The sequence below is a fragment of the Phaenicophaeus curvirostris genome, chromosome 6 (assembly GCF_032191515.1).
Source record: "Phaenicophaeus curvirostris isolate KB17595 chromosome 6, BPBGC_Pcur_1.0, whole genome shotgun sequence".
Taxonomy (NCBI): domain Eukaryota; kingdom Metazoa; phylum Chordata; class Aves; order Cuculiformes; family Cuculidae; genus Phaenicophaeus; species Phaenicophaeus curvirostris.
This window is the reverse complement of record NC_091397.1, coordinates 16,106,939-16,122,707: the sequence shown is the minus strand read 5'-3', so window position 1 is coordinate 16,122,707 and position 15,769 is coordinate 16,106,939. Positions and strand designations below refer to the sequence as shown.

General features: G+C 39.0%; 1 long non-coding RNA gene across 1 annotated transcript; it reads right to left on the bottom strand.

Moving 5' to 3' along the window:
- Positions 1 to 310: 310 nt before the first annotated feature.
- LOC138721871 (uncharacterized) lies at positions 311 to 6,431 on the bottom strand. The gene is made up of 3 exons (XR_011337633.1): positions 4,428 to 6,431; positions 2,833 to 3,379; positions 311 to 374 (listed from the first exon to the last, which is right to left on the bottom strand). It is a non-coding gene; the product is annotated as an uncharacterized lncRNA (long non-coding RNA).
- Between the last annotated feature and the right edge of the window lie 9,338 nt (positions 6,432 to 15,769).

Here is a 15,769-nt window from a genome sequence, read left to right as displayed (position 1 = left end):
CCATTCCAACCACTGCTTCTCAAAATTAGTTCTTGGTTCTTTCTGAGTTTACTTTCTGCTCTGCAGCTGCTCTTGCAGCCAGCCTGTCTGCCTGGAGCTGGCAGGATGTGGGGAAATACATCAGCTCAGCGGCCGCCAAGGGCCAGCTCCTGCCAGGGAGTGGGACTGCTGCTGGGGGTGGCTGAGCCTCCCCAGGCACGGATGGTGGCTGCTGCCACTCCTCTCACCCCCGGCTGATCCACTGCTCCCAGCCAGGGTGGTGGTGGAAGGATCTGATTCACAGCCAAGGTCCAACCCATGGCAGTGCTGCACAGAGCCACACTGACGCAGCCATGCTGGCAGCCTTGTGTCGTTTGGGAGCAGCATATGGACCACTGGAAAGAGGAAAAAGAAGAGAGTAATCTTACCTGTCGAGCTTTACCCGAAAGAAAATAAGCTCTCTCAGAAAACGCATGAGTTTCTGTTACTTCCTTGTGGGGATTCTTCTACTTTCATTGAGCATTAAATTCTGATTTTCCCCAGTCATGAATGAAAAAAAACCCAGTCACTCCCCTATATTGCTATGCCAGCACAGCTTTCTTGACTAGAGGTGACCTACATAATACTAATCTGATCAGATATAAAAGAAGAAATATTTATACATGTAAACATGTAAAAAAGTCATGATTTACACATGGTTATTTTTGCAAAACCCACACAGAAGACAAGAAATTCAGATATGCAGTGGAAACCTCTAAACCTTCTATCTTTATTTAATTACAAACTGTCAGTTAAAATCACAACTGAATCGGAGATTGCTGGTAAGAAGTTATATATTATAAGTGACAGCAGAGAACATGCAGTCCTTTTTATTTATATTTAATTAGGGAAAAAAAAATTAAAGAAAAAAAAGGAGAATGCAAGAGAATAGAAAGCTAAAGAAATAAGAGCTGAAAGAAGGAAAGGAGCAGGGACATTTTAGATGCCATCCTCTAGCAATTAATCAAAGATTTCTGAAAAGTTCAAGCGCAGACTCTGCTGCCTTATCTTGGCTTCTAAGACTCAATGTGATCTACAAAACAGCCCAGTTATGAGAAAATGCTTTCACCTCTTGGCTGACTCATCCTCAGACATTTGCCTTTCTCCTCTATTTCTATTTCAGCTGCTAGAAAATCTTCATCAACCCCACCTTTGCAGGATACGTGGATCACTGCTATTTCTGCTGCATGACCACTCAGAGACCTGATGTACCAGCCCCCTAAAGCAGAAAAATCCTCCATCTGGGAGTTTTTAAAATATTTTGTTGAGAACAGTATGGGGATATTATATTCTCTCAGCTTACCTCCAGCAATTGGGAAGTCTCGTAACTTTGTCAAGCCTAAGTTATATCCATTTACATTTACTTTATCTAGAAATAAATGCGTGTCTGAAATTATGCAGCAAAGTTTAGAACAGAGCACATCGTTACATAAATTGTGAAGCTCCATTTTCTATGATTGTGCACAATATCATTTATTCAATTGCATAAAAGCTGTATGGTGATTCCTTGTGAGCTGCAGACTCTAAGTATTGCCAGGTACTTCAACACTTACTTTCCACAAGATACCAGGCCTGGTGCAACGGGCAGACACATGTTGCATAAGATCATCTGAACTGATGCAAATCAGAAAAGAGTAAGGCCTCCTGATCTCCTACTTAGAGAATTACATTAATGTTTTGCACAAAATACTAGTGCCTTGAAGAAAATGAATAGGTAATAATGAGGAAAAGGGGGCTTCATTAATACAGCATGTTTTTTTCAGAAAGAAACAGAAAGGGAGAGCGACATAGCAAAAAAAAGAAAAAGTAGAATAGAATTATAGACTCACAGAATCACTTAGTCTGGGGAAGATCTTTAATATCATCAAGTCCAACCGTTAACCTAAGCCTGCCAAGTCCACCAGTAAACCATGTCCCTAAGTACTGCATCTACAGTCATCTCTAGGGATGGTGACTTAACCATTTCCCTGGACAGCCTGTTCCAGTGCTTCACAAGCTTTTTGGTGAAGAAATTTTTCCTAGTATCCAATCTAAACCTCTCCTGGTGCAACCTGAAGCCATTTCCTCTCATTTCCTCCTGTTCTATTACTTGTTACTTGGGAGAGAAACTGATGCCCACCTCACTACGAATAGAAACGAGTCAGAACTTCAAAGCAGAAAGTGTGACATCATGAACTTAAAGTAACAACAAGAATGAAGTGGAAACAACAAAGGAGGGAGATAAATATGAACATGCTGGTTGATCACAGGATTACCCTAGCCTACCAGCCAGTATGGTCCTGAGAAATGACAAGCTGATCATAGGATGCAAAAAAGTGCTGGTGGAATACAGGGAAAATCCAGGCTCTTGTCCAAGACATTGGTGACACCTTTCCTGACACCTTTTGAATAACTGAGTTGCTTAGATTCAGAAAAGACAAAGTCAAATTGGGATAGGTCTAGAGGAAGGTTAAGCAGTTTATTTTATGAGTAAACTACCATATGAGAATAAAAAACTTGCTAAATCAAGCCAGGGAAGAGATATAATTTCTCTATTTAAACCTCTCCTTTCAATCAGAAAAGGAAAAGTTATTGATGGTAAAGGAAAGGAAAGGGCACAGGTTTAGGAATGCTGTAGCAATGAAACACATTTGAAAACCCACGCTGGCTTTTCTGAACAATGCTTGAGGGCTGTGCAGGCACACCAGTCTTCCCAGAGCCAAGTCAGAGATCTGTGACCAGGCCCAGACAGGCCCAGTTAAACGGGTCCAGAGACAGAGCGTATGGCAAAAGAGCTGGCAGATCACCAGTATCTGCTGTGCCCGAACTACTTACCTAATCCTGTCCATTCCTACCCCTTAATCAGCCTTATAAAGAGTCTGGAGCCACAGGGGTGCTTTAAGAGCCTACAAATGCTGCCCATTTACTGTGGAGTTCTTCTCCCGGGGGAAAGTAGGTTTCTTTTTGGTACGCTGGGAAAGACTGTTTATCCCCTCTTGCATCACAAGTCTACGAGGTGGAGGCAAAGGGTGCCTAAATATAAACACACTGAGGCTTAGGCCTTCAGGGAACAGAGCTCCCATACAGCTTCCCCTGCTGTTCTTGCAGACCGTGTCTGCTCTGCCATCTCCTCTGAGAACAAATGAGTCGCTAAACATCACATTTCTCACTGGGGACAGGGAGTTCCTGCACAGGTTGTGCCCTAGGCATAACCACAGCACAGCCCCCTCCGTCCTTGCCTTCTCTTCTCTCCCTGCAGAGAGGCCAGGCATAGCTGGGTTCCTATTTTTGCTCTTTCTACAGAATGCCTGAAAGGGAAGAGAATTTTCTTCACAGTGAAAAGAAATTTGAAAGAAAAGAAATGACCCCTGAGTCAACTAAGCTTGGTGACTGTTGTGGTATCTTCCCTATATGTGTTTAGACACTTAATGTGGATGCTCCAAGCTTTGCTTCTGGTATATCATCTGCCTCTCCAATGCTCTGTGTAGACATTAGCCTTCTGCTTGGAATCACAACCATGCAATTCTCCAGGTGGCAATTGTGCTGTCCCCGGCTGTGGCTGCAGTGACAGAGGGGCCAGCTAAGTAACCAGTGGAGGCAGGAGGCCGGCACGTCACTGTGAGAACGCAATCCAAAGCAGTGAAGAAAATGGAGGCTGATTAATGCATCCGCAGTGTAAAAAATAGACAGTGATTGTCCTTTGTTTCTCTATTTGTGACTGTGCAATGTGGATTTGATTACAGCAGCCTGAACTCAGCAGATTTTCTCCCTGTGAACAGTGGAAAACATTGACACTCTATTTACAAAGAATTTCTGGGAAGCCTGTTGCACATACGTACTAACAACTATTTGCTTCAATGGTTTTTATTTAGTAGGGTTTTCAAAAGCATATGGAGTAAATTTCTGTTGTGGTGCATTTAACCTAGAAATGTGCCATGCCTGGAGGAATAAGCTCTTAGGAGTTACAATGCTTTTGTATCTGTGCAAAGTGTGCTGCTGGAGGGATGTGTACTTGGGCTCTTGTTTTGTTGTAACCCCTGGGCCTGTGGCTGGATTATACCTTGCTGGAGAGTTGAGCCTGTATGTAGGCAAGACTCTGTGTACAATTTGCATTTGCTAAAATTTTTTGCTCAAGGCCTTGAGTTTTATAACATTTTTTCTGACGTTTGCTCTTTGGAACAGTATCTACAATATGTTCATTTTCCTTTTACTCCAAGCTACAGCAATCCTCCTAAAATGCATTACATAACACAGCACATCTGGCCTGGAAAAGGACAGTTCAAATGTTCTCTATCTGGGTTGCGATCATTATTTTAATGTAGGTCTAGTGAGGGGATTTGAAGATGGATAATGTCTCTAAAATTTGAAACGTTCTACCGTGTCCTTTTATGGTATGTGTTTTAACTGATCTTTCTTTATTTTCACATCACAGGAGAAGTCCGTCAGAGCTGACACAGAGGAGTAACACGGACTACAAGCAAGATGTGTCTGAAGTCTGCAGGGACCAAATATATACTGCACTCATGCTTAAATTAGTGGGAATTGCAGGCCTGAGACCCCACAGCATTTGGTTACGTTTGAATTTCTGATGACTTGCTCCCTTACAAATAGTTTCTGAATTTCCTGGTGTGCAGCAGCAAGCCCAAACACACAAAAACCAGGTCACTGTTATTCTGACATTTTTTATTTCAAAATAACTCAGTATCTGATGCAACTCACGTTCAATAGTACATCCTCAAATTATTGTTCTAAACGCTTCCTTTAAAATTAAGGGACTTTTCTGTTTCCCTATTGAAATTTACACTGGTCTTTTCAGCAAGGAAGAAACTAATCAGGGTCCCAAATCTAAAAAGTCTTTACACAGACAGTTAACCAAAATAAAGTTAAATATACAAGTTAAGTCTTTGCAGGAATCAGACTCAGCTAACCATAAAAGAGAAGTTAGAAAATTTCACTATGCCATCCAAAGCTCAGAGCAAACCAAAAACTTGAGACCATTTAGTAACTTATCTCAATTTAGTCAAGTTGCAAGCAAATAAAGCACTAATTTCTTAGCCAGCACTGTGATCTTCAGTGGGAAGGTAAACCTTCATGATCATTCCAAACAGGTCTCACAAGTTATTTAGAAGTGCATACGCATTATTTATAGCTGAAGTATTTCTCTTGTTTCTTTTTCAATGAAGCTTATATTTGAAATTTTTATAGGCTTAAAAAGCATCCTTCAGCCTGGTTAAAGAGCTTACTTTCACAATGCGCACTGACAAATACAGTGCAGTCACAACACAGCAGGTAAATACAAAGGACAAATATATACATGCATATACGCGATGTGTAAGGCAACAGATCTCACATTGGGAAACAAGAGGGGGAACTGAAAGAGAAAAGACTGGGAAATAAGCAGAAGAAAGGAGACAAGAATAAGCACTAACAGCCTGAGTCAACATTAACAAGAAAAGACTCCCTGGAGGGAAGAGGTCCCTTTCTCAGGACTTCTGTGTTTATTGATTCAAATGGAAGAAGATAGATACCACATTGTGGACCGGTTTTCTAATTAGAACACAAACTAAAAACTGTAATTAAAACATCTGATTTAAAGAACGCATGAAAAACAACCTCACTGTTTAGACTGTGATCTGTTTAGTCTACTTCAAGCTTTTTAGAAGATCAATATCAGAGGTTATGGAACAGATGGAAAAAAATACTGCCAGCACGTTTTTTTTCCCTTAATTTAAATAATAGGACATGCAGTAGTCAGATACCACCTAGGTGGCAAACAAGCCTTGATTTAGCTTCTAGAACTTGTAAGCACCATACACATTGTGATTTTTAATTACTGAAAATCAGTAACATCTTTGGTCTGAAAAAATACCAAACGCAACTTCCTAGATCATTTTAAGATGCAGCAATGTGTTAAACTCGCACATCAAAAAAAGTTCCAGTTCACCTTGTTTATTCTTCTCTGTTTTACATAGAAGGGATGCTTTCTGCACACTGTAAATCAGTTGCATAGGCAATGTTATTAACCTTAATATAGTCTTCAACAAGGTTTTGAAGCTCTCCAGTGTCCCTGACATGCAGGGACATGCTCACAGCTTGCAGCAATCATGACTAAGTTGCATATATACTCCCACTAGATTTTCTAAGTCCAATGAAGTCACAAGAACATATGTGTTTGCACTTGATCCCACACTTAAGCTCACTGCAGGAAAAGCTGCTCAGGCTTGCTCTAAGCCTGCAGTTAAATGGAAGAAGACAAAAAACCTCTAGGGCCTGACCCAATATCCACCAGCATCTTGGGGAGTCTTGGCAATGGTGGCACTAGTCTGTTGGTCAGGCCCCTGGGCATTCAGTGTACAGCACACCCAGCTCCAAGAGCTGTTTCCAAATCAGGAGCAAGACACCTTATTTAAAATCTACTGGTTTGTGACCTTATCTCCAAACGTGTCAAACTCCAATATCTTAATTTATTGACATACGGAGTAACCTCTGAAGGAAAACAAACACATTTGCTGCCTTATCAAGAAAACAAAAGATTGGCACTGCTTCTGTAAACAATAGTAAGGCCGATTTTTTACCAGTGGTAATGCTGGTTCTACATTTATTTTATTTCTTAGAAGATTTTATTGATGACAGAAAAAAAAACTAATAGGAGAATGATAAGTGGACAATAAAGAGCAGAAGGGATTTTTACTTTGGTAGAGTACTGAGGAAGATTCAGAACCAGAGCCTCTGACTATGGCACATCAATATTACCTCTGTTTGGTAGCAATGGGCTGGACATGAAGACTATATTTAATGAAGAATGGAACTAAGATGTAGAGCTATCTACAGAGTATGTCAATTGATCTCCACTGAGCAAGATTCCAAAATTTTACACATCTCTACTGATATTTTTATTGACATGGTTGAAAATACCACTTCCCAAAGATCATTTGGTAATGCCTTCTAGGAAAACACCCAGGAAGAAGTCACTGAGTCAGTGTCATATGTTTGGTTTTACAGCAAGTTAAAGGCAAAAATAATTTATAAGAGAATAAAGTCTACACTTCTGCAGTTTTGTCTATATTAGGGAATTTAAACAGTATAATATGGATGCAAAATAACTTTATACATTCCACCAGCTAAGCCCACTAATGTTAAAATTGCTGGGAGGTTAAATATGTACATAGTTCTGCTGCCTTTCAGCATTTTTACTGGTGGATCCATCAGGAGTTCCTCAGTAGGCTAATTCTGTCCCTGCTTTGGAGCATGCTTGAGGTAGCACATGTGCTAAATATACTGAGATTTTCCACAGAAAGCAGAAAAAAACATCCTAACAAGAGGGTGATATCTTTGTTAAATTTTAAGCAAGATATTTAGAGGTTCTCTGTATGGTCAAAACAATGTATTTTTCTTAATTGCTTTATAGATACTGATGAATAATTTGCTGAACTTCTTGTTCACTCTCTGCTGCATCCCTCTCAGAAAAGTCAGATTGCAGAAGATATCCAGAAAGGGAAACTCCTGCCTAATCAGTTAAAATTTAAACCAACCAACACCTGAAATCATAGCCACCTTTTATAACAGAAATGTCAGACATCGTTAATTATAGGTTACTACCAGTTCTGCCTACAACAGACTAATTTTAGTTTCATATATAGAAATGAATGGAGTTTAGGGAGGAAAAAAACCCCATCTATTAAATCCAAAATCCAGGCTTCTCCTTCACTACCACTCTGCTTCAGGCCAGCCAAGCTGCTGCAGAATTCCCACCCGACTTGTTTGCTGTGGTTACACAGTCCTGTGTTATTTCCACTATCTCACACGCAGAGCCAGAAGAACTTGGAAGATGAAAAGACTTTTGCTTTCAAATATTTTTGTTTTAAAAGCAGAAAGCTAAGTGTAATTCTGTTAATGCATTATTATATTGGAGGGACTGCTGAAGTCAGGAAATTCCAAATCAATGTTATATTATATTCATTGTGCAGATGTACCACTTTCTATTCCTCTTTTCCTTGTTAAATATAACCTGTTGTGGCGTATTTTTTATTACAGAATATGCAGTGGGATGGTTTCTACAGCAATGCTGGAATCACCATCCAGGGGAGATTACTTACATCTAAAAGTGTAAAAAATGGCTGAAAGCAAGGCATTTTGTACCAGAAAATGAAAATCATACTCTATTGGACCTTTACTTGATAGATTCAAGAGACTGCTCATTTTCTGAGAGTTTTGTGGAAGGTGTCCCTGATGTCCCACTACAAGTAGCTCTGTTATTTTTTTGTAACACTGTGTATTGAAAAATCATACTCAAAATTCTGGAGATGATTGGAAACCACCTTGTTCTTTATTTGTTCATGACTATTTATAGAATAATAGAACCATAGAATCATTGAATGGTTTGGATTGGAAGGGATCATCCAGTTCCAACCCCCTGCCATGGGCAAGGGCACCTCCCATTGGATAAGGTCACTCAGAACCTCATCCAACCTGTCCTTGAACACCTCCTAGAATGGGGGATCCATGACTTCTCCAGGCAACCTGTTCCAATGCCTCTCCACCCTCAACATAAAAAAATTCTTCCCAATAGCTAATCTAAAACTATTCTCTATCAGCTTTTAAAGTTTTTTTTTTTCATTACCCTTCCTCCTATCGTTGTACTCCTAATTTTGGAGCACTTAATTCCAAACTACATAGGGATATAAAGTAAGGATATTTAAAATGTGAGAGAAAACAAAACACGCACACACACAAAACCAAACAGAAACAAACCTCCAAAAGTCCCCAAACCAAACCGATACAAAACCTAACTCAAGGGCTCTCAAGCTGCTGATGCTGACTTAAAGCCCAACGTTTTCTTCCCAGACTTAGGTCACTATCCTGCCTCCAGGCTCTTCCTAAGTGAAGATTCTTAATTAGCGGCTGATGCTTTAGGAGGCTTTCCGACCTGATGCGGCTGTTTTGTTGTACTGAGCAGGGCGCTGATGGGGAGGAAGCGGGGCAGGGGCTGATCCGAGCCCCTCCGTGGCCCCGTCCCCACTTGAAGCTGGAGGCTGATGAACGCGAATCAGTTGAGTTTTCAGAATTGTCTGGTTTATGGCTCTTCTAACCAAGCGGGGATTAAACACTCGAAGGCAGTTTCTTTGCTTGCAATTTCGAGCCTATTTTTTTGACAGCACTTTACCAAAAAAGCTTTTTTGATGGACTTTCTTCCCAAAGCACGTTTTGCTTTTCCTCTGGTTGCTTCTCTCTGGCTTTGTATGAGCAGCTTTGCAGGCTGTGTGCCAGTGACACCCACTTCCACCCATCCCTCCTTCCATCTGCAGAACTGACTTCAGACAACACTGTGTATCATTAGGTTTGGGGCAACGGATTTATTTCAGCTGTGTCACTCCAAGAAAGGACCATAACTGTTTTTTGCTTTTTATTGCCCTTAGATGAATAAAGGGTAACTACCGTCTGATTATTTACAAGTTGCACTGAAGCACTCTTACGATACAAATTGCTACAAAATATGAAATGTATTGAAAAAATTAATCATATTCCATGTGAATCAATTTAAAGCAAGGAGAAATGGATACTAAGCACCAGCAACTGGGTGCACAAAAGATACATCACTGATGCTGGCAAATTGTATTGTAATGCCCACTACAAACAGCTCTGTAGGGGCTTGCTAGTGATTACACAGTCACCCCAAAAAATCCTTCTGCAACAGGGGCCCTGTGGATGAAACCAATAGAGGTGAAGCTGCACATAGCCTGCAATTCCAGTTCTCGGGTACTGTGGGCCATGGCTCTCTCCTTGCATTTTTCCTGGATATTCAAAGGGAGAGACTATAAAAGCACTCCAGCCCTCCTGTTTCCTTCCATCATTTCCTCAGACCCGCAGCTGTAATTAGGACTCACAGGAGACAATCTGCATTCACATAATGCTGACTTGACTCAGCAGAATATGGTGAGGCACATGCCAAAAACCGCCTCAAAGAGCACTGCTTTCTGGGGAAGAGCCTCCTGGCTCTTCTTTAAGTGCCTTCTGTAGATTCCCTCTCCGGGAATAGTTGAATAAGCACCACTGTCAGGTAAGGAGGGAGCATGGTCTGTGTGGCAGCTCCAAAACAGCATGCAGAGCGTCTGACAATCAGTCAGATGGACTCTGTTTTGGAAACACATTGTTAGAGCTTGACAGAGCAGCACCAAAAATTTCATAATGAGAAATGATAACAAGGAAGCCTTTAGCCTTGTGGAATGTATTCTAATCCCTTATGGGAGAGGCACAAAGACAAACCTGACGTACTTTTCATCATATATCTTAACCCCTAAGATGTCTTAACGAATACCATAATCAATATATCTTAATCTTTGTGTGGTTTATTATTCTAATCATATTTAACTATGTCATTATTATTACTAAATGACTGTTCCTTATTATTTTCTGCACAACACTAAGCCAGTAATTTCTTAAACTCTTTGACTTTCTCTAGACAGGAAGGTTATACGCATTTAGCATCTAACAAAGCAGTTTAGCTTTCATCTGATACTGCTTTGAATATTGCTTCAATATGTACTGATTAAATATGACAAGCTGAAATATTCTTTCTAATATTGGAATGATGTTTCTTCTTATAACAGGATCCCAGATGGTCAGATAACAGAAGAGAGGTCTCTTGCACTGAAATGTACAGTAACTTAAAAATCAGAGATTACTAGTGCTTAAAATCAAATGGCATCTTCTAATGGGAAAGCCAGAAAAATGATTGCTGTATCACCGTCCTGAAACTTATATCCTCGGGCTGCATATCAGTGTCCTAATATGAATTAATCCCTATGTTTTCTTTTTGAGATCATACCTGTAACTAGGAGGTAGGGAAGGCTCTAAAGAGTCTGCTTATGGACTGTGGTCCAAGGAGCACTGGAGCCTCTTGAGGAATCATGTACCTTCCCATGACTTCAGGAAGTGATGGATCTCTGTAATGACGTCTCATGCTTACCTTTCATAAACTATCTAGAAAAATACAGGAAAATCCATATGGAACCTCCCAAAATTAGATATCACTTATCGTAATACCTAATTGTAAGGCCACAGAGCCAATATCTGTTGGAACTGGGCATAGGGTGAAATGTCAAATGCATATTTAGATACAAGCAGGACTGCAAAAGGGAAATTATGTGGTTTTGACATTCTTTTAATTGAGAAAGAAAGAGGTTCCTGATGAGTTTGTTGAGATTCTGATGTGGAAGAGCAAAAGGTTTGGAGAAATCTGAATCTTTTCCCAGCAGGAAAGTGGAATGAAAAGTACTCAGAGCTTTTCTGTTACCTACTCCCCCACGTTACTCCCCTGCAGAAATGCAGAGATGTATAACCTTAGCTGGTATTTATCATTATAGTAGATGCTGTTGGAACAAAAAAGTCCAGATTAATCCTCAATTAGTCTCTCAATAAAAACTCTTCTCAGTCAAGGAATTTCCCATGCTGTGATTTTGGCTAGTTGCTCAAAGCATTTGGGAAGCCAACTCTGATGAATGAAATCTGTCTGCTGATGTGTATGACCTTCCATACAGTGCATGTCATATAAGTCAAAATCAAACATAAGCATCTGCCTAGAAAGATCTTCTGTAAAAATTCCAAGATTTTCTTCAAAGTGGGGTTTGTATAACCTGCATGATTCGGATTTGGGAAGTATTTTGAACAAGGAGGAAAGACAGATTAATACACTAACAAGTGAGACATCTTCTCAAGGTGTAGGAAGAGATGGGGTAAGATAGCTAACATAATATGGGATAAAAATTAAAACTCTATGACTGAAAAGAGATGCATTCATTTTTCCATTCTGTAATGCTGCCCTCCATGCTGGATATAGCTGGAGCAGCTGAAAGCAACACTAGGAAATGGTAACCTCTTCAATCACATCAACTAAACGTGACAAAGACTGAGTCTGCAGCTGCTGGTCCAGCATGGTACTTTTAATTTGAACTACACTGCTTTCAGTTTGCTAATACACGGGGATTTGAACAGCAGCCTCAGCTGTGGTTGTAGTAATCTCTTGGGGAGGGATGGGGCAGGCAGATGTGGGTATAACCAAAGGATCATGAATCTAGGCCAAGCCCATGACTTTGTGACCTTCCTAATCCTTAAAAATAGCTTTATGCATATGTGTGTCTACACAAACAGATGCAACATAGTAACAGATATACACCATAATGTTATTGTTTTGCATATCTTTTTAATATTCTGAAAAGTAAGAAAAGCTAGTGAAGAAAGGCACTCTGAGCTCTCATGCAGCAGGACATTGGTGACAGCATCAACTGGCAAGCAAGAAAAAGAACACCCAGAAAAATTTACATAGAATATTTCCTTTTCAGTTTAACCATGAATTTTGCTCTGGTATATTGGGTGATCCCTGGCCGGTTGGACACTTTGTCTAGTATTTTCTTCTGTGCCTGAGGAATGGCCTGTTTGCTGAGTCTGGCATTTCAGTCTACATAGTCACAGCAATGGACAGGTCTGCCTGCTTTTTTTTATTTCAGTCTTTCCCAAGTCAACAGAGAGGGCTATCCATCACTATACCACAGGAAAAACAGGCTGGTAGAAGAGCACCAAAGCCATTTGCCTAGGAGTATGGATCAGTTTGAGGAGAATGGAGGCCCATGCAATGCACATGCCCTTAACATGCAGGTTCAGAGGTGGTGAAACTAACGTAGTGCATTATTATTCAAGAGAAAATGTGACTGTGATTTAGTCAGATTCAGACTAGACTGTAGTTAAAACATCTTGAAATAGAGTCTGAAAAAGAGTTGTGAATAAGCCACCTTTCACAGAGGAAATTAACAGTAGAAGCAAACATTTTTCAGATCTTCTGCACTAAACATTTAAGCAAGCAACAACAAGATAAAAACATGTCAGAAGCTATAAATAACATATAGGCACAAGACAGTATTTATGAAGACACCACCAACTAAAGGTAAAGAAGTATGCAGGTGAGTAATAGTCCTGAATTCATGATGAAGAATGCTGTTATGGTAAGGAGATTTTGCACTTTGAAAATTTATATTACACCTCAAATTGGCAATGAATCCCATGAAGTTCTTGAAATGAGCATTCTAAATTTATTCCAAAATGGCATGGCACCGAAGTATTATTATTAATAACAATTAAGGTTTCTTCTGTGTTTTTCTTCAAGATGCTGCTATGATGAATCCAAATACAAGCACACTTGGCTGCAAGATCAAACTTCGAGCTTTTGAATTATACATCTTTGCAGAATAAGGTTTTCACAGCTATCCTCTCAACTGACCAAATATTTTACAAACATTTGGCTGGATTACATTTAAAAAAAAAAGGCAATTTTTTTCATGCTGTAACAAGTAACTCCGCAAATAGGAGAGTCAGACCAACTAAGCAGAGTACACCAAGGTTTCAGTTCACATCTCAGAAAATAGCCATTCCAATAGCCATGTTTCTCCTCATAGCATTGACCATTCAGAATATGTACTGCAAGCTTCAGTACTACTTCCCTTTGTGTATGAACAAACATTTCCTGCAAAATTATAATGAACTCCATAATGAGAAAAAACCCAAAAGACATATGAGAGATAACAAATGAATAGCATCTAACATTAGGATGTGTTCCAGCAATTAAAAAAGACAGATATAAATGAGAAGAATGTGCAATGAAATAATTAAAAAATCAATTTTAAGTTGGGATTTAAAAAGCTGAGTGAGCCAGCTGTACAGATACCGTAACAAAGAGGAACTCCAAATGAGAGCCAAATAAGCAATTGCAGAAAACTGTGAGACAGCAAACAGCAAGAGATCTGGAGAGCAGAACTAAATCAGAAACAGTGTAAGTTACAGAAGGAAACAAACGTGAACCATATGGGAAAAAATTCACGATAGTTTAGTGTTTAATTAGATAATATAATGGATAAGGACACTTACGCACAGTCATCATAAACAAAGATGAGTGGAAAATGTGCTACTAATAAAACTGGGTAGTCTAGCTGCACTACAACTGTAATTTGATCAGTCACAAGCTCAGATGTAATTTAAAGCAAAAAATAATATTTTTATACAGTATTTTGCTACTGCATGTAGTTGTAGAAAAGAAAGTACTGATGTAGACATCCTCAGCTGAAGTTGTGGGTACTTTGAAAACAAATTAAAAAGTCACAACTGTTCACAATCCAACGCTTCTACCCAAATTTGCATTCCAATTCCATTTTGAACATGCAAGATTTGCCTTTTGGATTAAGAATGTGGAATGACCTTTTCAAATTCTTTCCTTTTCTAAAATAATTTTTTGCTTGTGTGAAGGTTCTGAAACAGAGATCACATCTAAAGTTAAAATTAGCATAAAAATGGAATTGTAGGTCCTGGTTATGTTTTCATACGTTTATTTTATGCAACATACCAACCTGACATAGGTATCAGCAGAGGTTAATTGTTTTCAAGAGAAAAACAACACGCGACAAGTAGGGCAAAAGGAGAGCAAGAGAAACAAAATGGTTTTGAAGGCCTTTGTGATCTTCACAAACACTTTTTCATAACAAGGAAGATTTTTAAAAAATCAGTTGCATATATATAAGTCATTACAGCTACATATAGCTATGTACACACTGATGTTTTATGGCAGTTTGTACCCTTATACTTAAATCTTTCAAGCAGACACAGCATTCTCAAGTCGTGCAAGACATGACAACTTATTAGCAGTAGCTTTAAAAGAACAAACAAATTCATGGCAAAGTACAGAAACAGGGAAAAAAATGATAAGCTGAGAACAATTTCTCTTGATAAATATTAATAATTTCTGCACTAAGTGAATGTGCAAATTTCAAATGGCTTTACCATTTTTGGAGACTGTACAAAACCCCAGGGTACACCTTCAAAACTTCTTAGATTCACTTGGAAGCAAAAATAGAAATCAAAAGACCATCTGGGTCTATGGGCACTAAAACTGTATGTGGATATCTTTAAAATCCACATTTTATTCAAGATTAGTTCATCACCTAGCTGCAGTCAACCAGAATATTTCTGGGTCATTGTTCTAGTGAATCTTTCAACTACGGCAAAAGCATATTTCCAAAAAGGAAAAAAAAACCAATCATCAACTGAAAAGTAAATTTTAGGAACTGACAGTCCAAGAAAACACAGAGAAGTGAAAATAAAGATTCACTAATGGAAATCAGAAAAAAAAAAAGAAAAAGGATCTCCACAAACCAGAAATGAAACAAGAAACAATTCACTGAGTCATTTGCCAGTGTAATTCTAAATTCATTCAACTAAATGAACACCATTAAATCTAGAATACTCAAAATAGGATGTGCAACTTAATTTCATAAACACGAATAAGGAGTATACAAACAGAGGACTGAATGTTTTTATTTAATAATACATGCTCAAGAGATCATAAACCAAAACACAACATACATGACTACTTTTAGAACAGCAAAATCTGTCTGTAATAATCACTAGCTGGTTTTCAAGCATCCATGCTCCAATGTGACTACTGAAGTATTTTAATTTTTGTCTTCAGACAATGGGAATAAATTTAAAAAATGGGGAAGTACAGCAGCTATGTAATCTGACATTTCAACTACATTATGCTTGTTTAGGTTGCCTTAATTCCCATACAAATTATGACACTAGAAACAAACCGATTGTTATGGATCACCACTACCTTAGAATTCTTCCTTTAAAGAAACATATTGTCAAGCCTGATACATTTAGAAGGATGGAGAAAATACACTGCTTTCCTGAGATTTTGCAAATTAGTACACTAATTAATTCTTGAAAAGTC